The sequence below is a fragment of the Argopecten irradians genome, chromosome 6 (assembly GCF_041381155.1).
Source record: "Argopecten irradians isolate NY chromosome 6, Ai_NY, whole genome shotgun sequence".
Lineage (NCBI taxonomy): Eukaryota > Metazoa > Mollusca > Bivalvia > Pectinida > Pectinidae > Argopecten > Argopecten irradians.
Genome location: NC_091139.1, coordinates 25,635,749 through 25,645,267, shown reverse-complemented (window position 1 = coordinate 25,645,267; position 9,519 = coordinate 25,635,749). Strand labels below are relative to the sequence as shown.

The window sequence follows — 9,519 nt, the reverse complement described above, 5'->3', positions numbered from 1 at the left end:
GGTTCGATGAACATGTACATGTATCAAAAATAGGTTTTAACACATATACATGTACGTGTGTGTAAATACAAATGTAGAAAAGCTACATTGTTTATGTTACTACCGTACCTCTTTGAGCAATGCTTCCGTGCGTATGATAAATAAACACTGTTGTACAATGTACAGTTTTGCACATTCCGATGACGTCGCAATGTTTACATGTTGTGTGTCGGTGAGTCTGTGTTGTTCGCTACAACATGTAGATCTACATCCTATTTGTATTTTTAACATATTTGGTTGTACGCAAATGGATAAGATATGTTAGGACAACATCAGTCTTTGAGTTGCATAAGTTTAACCAAAACGACCTAGCACGATAATGCATTTTTGTTCGCCTCGGGGGACAGACAAGTCCTGTACGTTATCTACTTACACAATGTACGTTTGGGTGTTTCGAAATATGAATGAAATGGAATCCTACAATTGTAGCTTTACAATACTTGTAATAGATATCTCTAATATTTATTGAAGTGTTTGAAACACCAATATAAATATATATATGCTAATATTTTGAGAGCGGTAAACGTTTACAGTAGTGGGCCTACCTGTGTTTGTACATGTTCCTCGAAACGACGTCCGATAAATTTGAAAATCTCCAAAATCCGGAAATAATGACATTGAACTATGTAAACATCCGTGTATTCAAGTAATTTCAAACGTGAACTGATTAAGTAGAACTCAAGTGATCACAAAATTGAAAAAAACTCTCTGTTTGTCACACCTCCTTGACACAGGCGGTTTGAATCGGACGCCGCGTCACAACTACGTTAAATATCCTGCCACGTTATGAATTATGTAAGCGTGTGTAATCATACGAAGTAAAAGATTAAATCCAAAGTGCTTTGCACCACTGTGTTTTTAACAACAGATAAATAAAACGATTTATAGTTTCATACCGGGAAAACCCCATATATATGCTTCATCAGACGGAACTCATTTTATTTGTATGTTCATTGATAAATTGGCGGGAATTTCCGCAACTTCGAGCACCTGAGCTTCGCGGCCCATTCCAAATATCGATACCCTACTCAACTTTATCCTTCGATAGAACCACCAGAAAGAGACTTTAATCCTTAAATATTTCATCCTAAAATTATTCCCAATTAGGAGATTTTTCATATGAATGATTTTTTTTTATTAAAATATGACTTTTTGAATACCAATTAGTGCCTTTTTGCTGATGAAAATATTGCTACAATTTATTTGAATATCTCGGCAAACACATGTTATCTTATCGTCGTCGTAGTTCTATCGGCTAAAAGCTTATATAATTATGGTAGACAAAAAAAATAACTCACTCGTGTGGAATAAATTCCATATCCAACAGCCACTCGTAGTGTAACCTCTATGTATACTCCGAGGAGTATACTCTAAGTAGAAAATAAATGAAGCGTAATGCGTCATTTGCAGTGTATATATAAGTTTGTTGAAATGTACAGAAATTTTCTCTTGTGATAATAGGTAAAGGATTGCATATAAATTTTATTCCTTAATTTAATGTGTCATAGGCCGAATATGGCTGGACATAAAAAAACAATTTAAGTTGTATATGATGATTTTTAATGTACTGTGATTTTCAGATGTGTGACACTTACATAAAAAATATTGTATTTAATTGTACTACGAATTATGAATCAAAGTTTCCACTTCACGAGATATAACTGTTTATTATCAGAAAACAAAGAGTATTCTTTTTTTTTACATTTTACATCTCTTTTCAAGGTCTAAACTGATACCAGTACATATATTTCAATCAGCAGCGTTTTACCCCGCTTACTTATTTAGATCCTCAAACAGGGTATACATTTCGAAAAAAAATAACATAAGGTAATCTAATACATCACCAATTTCAAAAGTTGGTATTCTCAATAAAATGACAATTTCACTGTAAATGTTGTGTTCTGATTGGTCGATATTAAGTGAAAACATCCTGAATGATAGTTTCACTCTGGTGAGGGTAAGTTTCACAATAAAACCTAATATTTCACTCGGAAAGATGTAATAAAAACATGTATTCTCTGCGTAATTTAATATTTGAAGTTTTGCCGTCTAGCGGAATGATAATCAACTAAAGCGAGGTAATTAGGACGACGACTGGAAATATAAGACGGCCCGTAATATGAAAATGAACATTTAATTTGTTTTCATTAAATTGTTTAAAAGGTGACGACAAGTGTAGTATTAACGGTAGGCAAATAACTTTTGTGGCTTGTCTCTACAAAATTATCATGACTCTACAAAATTATCATTTCCGGTTTTTAACATTCCATCTTAATAACTAAAGCCGTTTAGGAACGGTAGTAGGCCTTTAAATGACCCCCAGGTATTAATAGAATGTCAAATTAAACAAACAAAATCCAATTTTAGGACCTGATTAAATCTATAATATACCCCAAATGCTCTTACAGGATTTGCACTATATACAAGGAAAGTATTCTACACTTATTGATTGACCTAAATTGTAGGATCGTGAGTTCACATGTTCATGATAAAATACTGCAACATTATTTTTATCAAAATAATATATTTTATGACAGTAATATGTCCAGATTCTAGCTTCTACAAATGTTATTATTTTACATAATTTACTCGACGATCTATATATAAATATAAAGTCGTTGATAGATGAGTATCTGTTCTCAGCAAACGTGTTATTTTTTAATCTTTAACCTAGACTATACAAAGCCAAGAGCTCTTTGACGTAATGCCAAATATCATGTAACCCGGTGTATAATACAGACACATGACTTTATTCAGAATTAATGTCTACATCTGATGAATTAAGCTGGTTCAGTTTTCTCGTGTTGAATTTGAAACACTGTATCAGGAAGTGAAAAAGAGAATTTCGTGACAAAAACGAAAATTATAAAGGTCTAGCTCATTTTCCTGAGACAAAAAATATCGCACAAATGAACATGATCGCTAGCAAAACTCGTGTTCGTGACTAAGCTACAAAAATGATACCTTAACGTATCAAATACACCCAAGGTAGGGAAAATGTACAAAGAACGATGATTACATTGCCAGATTGGTCGCCAAATCGACACCTGCTATTTTTAGATACATTCATGCACATCATTTTAATATGTACTGTTCTTAATCGAACGAGGTAAAAGTGCGATAGTTGTGATTCGATACCCTGCTTAACGCAAGATATTTTATATAAAAAAGTTAAAATCCGACAGTCAAATTAATAATATTTTGAACGATATGTTATTGTTCGGACTAGTATCTAACTTATTTTGCTAGTCAGTATTCAACACTATGTTACTCTAAAACGTCTTTATTACTTTTACATGCCGGGACGCAAAAGTATCAATAATCAATATGCAAATGTGTTGATTTTATCTTCGATAGCCGGAACTATAAATAATGTTCGCTTTAAGTACGGTTTAGTTTTCAAATATTTAAAAATGTATGCAAATTAAGTTTTATATATTATTCATTACTTTTAAGCAGAAAAAAAAGAATCCAAATGTATGTCCTGTACCAGTAAATAGTACGTCAGCATTGTCATTAGCAACATGAAACATGACATTGCTACAATATCCGAGTACTTAATCGAAAACGTAAGAACTAGACCGATTCAGGTAGGACATTAAAAGTAGTTATATTTGTAATAACAATTACCTTCAGAGTAACCAGACATGTTCCCAATCAATCACATAATAATAATGTATTTCGTTACTCTAACGTTTAGAGAATGATTGGGCATCTGCATTTCTTTCTAACATAGTTTAACGCAAAAGTATGGAATGAGTAGTGATATATGCTTTCAATTTTCATAAGGTGGTTGCGAATTTATTCTCACTTGTACTTAAATATGACAGTAATACGGTGGCTCATTAAGGTTAGACAAACATTTATTTTAATATTTACTAGCCTCGGACCCTTACTTACCTACCTCTAACCTAGTAACTAAGGGTCCCAACTTAGTAACCTAGAATCCTAACAAAGCTACCTAGGCTAAGTTAGGGCCCTTGGTTACTAAATGTAAAAATACGAATTCGAGTTTGATTTTACATGTATCTATTTATTTGTTTATGTTTTTTTGTAATTCTTACACCACCTAAGCACGTTTAAATGAATAACTGAGAGCGAAACATTTCTAGTAAAACGTTTGTTATTTTTAAAGAAATTTGTTCGGAAATTAAACAAAAAAATATTTTGTTTCATGGGTTTCAAATGATCACGCGAATATTCTCATCTTGACATCACAAATAATATCCTTGTCCAATGACAAGGTCATATGCTAACCATGCTTCAGTAATCTAATATTTTGTCGAGACCATAGGAACCTTATCAGTCCGGATCTGTTTATCACTTCCTCTTTGCTAATAACTTCCTGGTCAGTTTGAACCTACATGCTAATACATTCATTTATTCTAAAGCAACAGAAAGTCACAGACATTGAACTTGGAGCTGAATCCTTAGCATATATATTATCCCAAACGAATTCAAAGAAGAATCAAAATATAAGGTAAGTTTTTTAACATTATCAAATCTTCCATTATGTACATTTACATATTAAAGTCACACTATACATAACTATCAACAAAAAAGTCAAGTTAGATTCGACCCCGATATTGCTAGTAATTGTAGATGTACTTGAAATTAAGTTATATCAAAGAATATTTATAATGGTTTCTTAATAACTTTGGAGCATCAGTTGTTAACAGTCAATACTTGTTAAGATGCCTTCATTTTAAAGTGGTCGCCATCCTCCAAGGTACGATTATTGCCGAACGGATTCTCGGAGTTCTGACAGACGTTGCGTAGATACAGGTGTGACAGACGTTGCGTAGATACAGGTGTTACAATGTCGGCTAACTTCGACTTATTTGACTAAATGGAACACACCTAGCGATGTTCAATATTTATTAATTTTTATCGAAAGTTTCCGAATCAATATCGCTCATCTTGACATCGATTTAGTCCTGTATCTGCATAATTTACAACAGGATTTGTTTTCAAAATTATTCTAAATCATATCAAAATAAAACAAATACGGATAATGGGACTAGGATAGACTAGGATTCAGAAATGTTCTCTAATCTATAATCTTTGCTAAAACAAGAAACGTTTAATAAAATATTAATCGTCAGTGTAATGGATCTTTTAGACATTTAAATGATCGATTCCTGTTTTCTCATCTTAACTAATCTCAAAACAAGCGGCATGGAATTGTGACAGTTCAAGATGCACCTTATGTATAATGCAATTATAGCCAAACATGGTGATGGGGACGACCGAATTTCTTTGTTTTAAACATAGTTCGTTATACCATAACAAAAACATCGTGAGGGAACCTTGATATGGAATGAATATTACAACATTATATCCATTGAATTCGTTGTAAGTATAACTGTAGATTGCAATTTGTTCTTAAATCTTAAACTGGTACCTATTTAGTGCCGGGGAATTTGCAAAATATTTTTAAGGTACATTTCACGTCGCGCGGAACAGATAATGCACCGTAGCCAATTGTTCCTTTATTAATCTATCTACGTCGATGCCATGTTTTTCCTTTATGGACCGTTGAAGTAAAGTTATAAGCCATTAAAAATGCTTCTTACATGCCAAATTGAATAATTCTAATATAAATATAAACATCAATTAACTTTATCGATAGTTTACTACCTGACTTCGCTAGACATATCGTGCCTAGATCTAATACACTGGGTCAATATACTGACCGACAAGGAAGTAGAACCAGCTATACTGCATTCTTATCATAAACACTGTAAACATAACGCCTAGCTAACTGTTAATGTTATTGGAATTTAATGGAGCTTCACAAACGGACTGTTGCGCATGTAAATGTCTACTTAATAGTGATATTTCCTGACATCTTGGCATAAATACAGATACATAGTTTTAGTACACTAAAATGTGACCCAGAAGATTGATTTTCTCGTGAAATCTGCCTAGTCATTTTCATTTGAAAATGTTTTGATATATGACCTTGACCCTTTGGTCCTACTAAACCGGCGTAGTCTGACAGCGCGTCAAGTCTTAAATGACCTATGACTATGAATCTTACACATCAAAGTTCATCGTATAAAAAAAACTTGATTAGCGTCCCCATTCGTCATTTGACTCGAAACGGCTATAATTTCAATAAACTATTCGAGGACCAGGGGTCCCTTCAGAGTAAGCATTCTCTGAACAAAATTCAAATCCATATCAAATATGTTAAACTATGTCATTTTATGGCAATAGGAAATCTATAGCAGGCTATTATATAGGTATGGATTGTCAGCCAAAACAGCAGGTAGACTTACCCTTTATTGTTTACAGACGAAACTGTTTTGAAAAGATTAAAGTACATCAGCATTGTCCTCGTTATCATTTCAATGATTAAAGAACATTCTTTTGCATTCCAGAGAAATGGGCCTAAGGAGTATCTGTAGTGACCTGATTACGGCTTTAGTTATCATTCCAGTAATGGCGGGGAACTACCGAAAACAAAAGAATGGTCATTGGAGTACTGATGGTACCATTTCGTTCATTGTTTTCTTACTCGTCTTCCTTGGTGTGGTTGGCATCTTGACATTTAGCAAGGAAATAGATGTGGAGAAAGATAAAACGTCTGGCAGTCGTTTTCGTACTGCTATCGACTATCCAGGTAATCGGGGTGTTGGCATGTATTGTTCTGTGTGTTTTACTAAGCAAACGCGGCCTTAGCTATATTGTTCTGCAAAGACAAGAAGAAAGTGTCATCAAACTTCAGCTTATTTTTCTGTGGATTTTCGGTATAGGAGCTGGGCTGTTTTCTGCTTTCCTCGTCGGACAACAAATTCAGTGTAAGGTTTTCGGTACAAGCATTGATGAAGACGGACGATTTTTCTGGGATTGCAGGGGTATCTTTAATGTCATAACAATCATATCACTGCTTACTGAAATGGTGTTCATCAGTTACTTCTCTCAGTTCGAAATGAAGAGATGTATTTGTATCCGGTATGTTATTGCTATTCTTACCAGTGCAAATATTTCTATTTGGCTTCACACTATTATCATAGACAATGAACCTTTTCCTGAAAGTATTCTTGAAAAACATTTTGGAAACCATAGTAATAAATCAGCCTGTCTACAAAATGGTTCTATTGGCAGCTTGATCAATGAATCAAAAACGATTCTAGGTACATGTTTTCTCGAGTTCTTCTTGTTATCTATAACCATTCTATTTGAAATGTGGTCAAAATTTAAGGCAGATTGCCTACCTGCCTATCAAGACGTCGTAGAGCTAAACAGCTCCAGTACAGATGAAGAAACGCCTCTCCTTGCGGACCATAGACTGGATAATCAATCTAGGACAGGACGAACTGTCTACCAGTTGTTGGCTTTGATTTCCAGTATCGGGATTGGAATAGCCAAAATTGTCGGGACTATTGTTTGGGTGAGACACCAAGGACAAGCAATGCGGACAGTTATGAAAACTTTTGACATTATCTTCAACTCAGTTTTTCTTGGTGTGAACTTGGCCGGATTTTATTGTCTCGCTCACTATTACAAGCCAGATAAAAAGACAAAGTCTTTAAAGATAAGCGAGTATGTGTATCTGTCATCTGCTTTTGGTATAATTATGCTGCACGTCTGTAATATATTAACTGGATTGTTGTCACCTATTCATCATGATGTACAAGATGCGACATCCCGACTTACACTTATTGCATACGCTATAGCGTTGATACAAGACTATTTCCAAGTCGTACTTCTGCTGCAGGCTAAAAGATGTATAAAAGCTAATCCATACTCCAGCATCCATCTACTAGATTGCGTACTGTTATTCCTGATGGTAGCAAATATTTTTCAGTGGATGGAAGATAGCTTTATACTAACATCCTATTACGGCATTAGACAGATTGAAAAAGACGTACTTGGGAGTGTTCTGTGGGGTCTCTACCATAGCATTCTCCTACCTGTCTCGGTGTTTTTCAGGTTTTCTTCAGCTCTTGAGATATATACGATATTTAAAGAAACCACTTAGTGTCTTGATTCATGTTTTTCCAAATTCAGTGATTTCATTGTGTAAATGTTTTTAAGCAGGTATTGATTGATATTGTACATGTACTTACTTGCAAAGTCAAATTGATTTTAAACACAGTTGCGTAATGATCCATTCGCAAAAAAGCCTTTGTGATCGGTATACAAAAAATATTATAAACAGATGTATTGCATCACATATAACATGAACTAAAATATTGTAAATATTGTTCTTAAATTGAAATACAAATCATTGAAATCCAATATTACCTTTATTTTTAAATTCATACAAATTAAAAAATCTCACATAACATTGAAGATGAATTCTATCACACAGCATATATGTAGGTATACACTTTTCAATGCAACTATTTTCCTCTGTGTTGAACAAATGTTTGTCTCTGTTGCAAAAAAAAAGATGATTGATGTAAACAAAGTATACTGATGTAATGGACTCACAAATAGATAGTTCTAAATTGATAAGTAATGTAAATCGTTTATAGGCTTTGTATCTGTTTTAGGAAATAATTTAGCATTGTAGAAGTAACATCCCTTCCATCACAACTAAACAAACCTTACATACCGTATACGTTAACATAATTAGGATAACTAATCGATTTCTCATGTAATTTGATTTGAATTTTATTCTTTTTATTCATCAATCTATTTGATGCATGACTTATTTTTTTATCAGAATTATCTAATATCGACTCTGATGGAAAATTAAAAAAAGGGTTCCTGGAAATGAGATCAAAAAATAATAATCTTCATTGCGATGAGACCTTATGTTATCGGATGTCTAATTTCTCCGGAAAACCTGTCTAACTATATCAATTAATTAATGTGTGGAATAACATGTTAATCAGTCACAGCGAGCACGGCAACACGTATCGATCATATTGGAAGAAAAGTGAAATATAATAAGGATGGTCACTCAATTTAAATAAAATAGGGTATACCATTAAAATTGATAATTATTAGTGAAGATGTAAGACGTGGTTTATTTATTGCCAAGGAGACAATTAACTATGCAATTTATGTAATGTATGTTATATCTTGTATAGTCCCGACATAATGTGTATGCTATAATAAACAATGGTGTAATCCTGTATGCATGGGCGTATATTTTTATTTCAAGAGAGGTAAATGACAATAAAACAATAATTTTATTTCTTACTTGAATACATTTTTTCTACTAAATGTGTGTACAAAAGCCATCGATACGTGTTAATAATGCATTGTTGGTAACGGGACGTTTCAACGAAACAAAACATACATAAATATTGGTTCTTTATCCTTCATCGAAAATTTAGATAAAATGGTCAACGATAATGTGAACGATTAATGGATATCAAATATTTTTAATCGTATATCATTACGATTAAGCAGGTGCTTGGCTATACCAATATCTGAACCGTGTTTAGTTATTAAATGAACTATTAACAGCCAGGATCATGTAAGGACGTGCAAGGTTTGTTGGTGGAGGAAAGCTGG

The 9,519-nt window shown here is 33.4% G+C and overlaps 1 pseudogene; it reads left to right on the top strand.

The window, feature by feature from the left end:
- The first annotated feature begins 4,314 nt into the window (after nucleotides 1-4,314).
- On the top strand, nucleotides 4,315-9,158 carry LOC138325440 (uncharacterized; annotated as a pseudogene).
- Nucleotides 9,159-9,519: the final 361 nt, after the last annotated feature.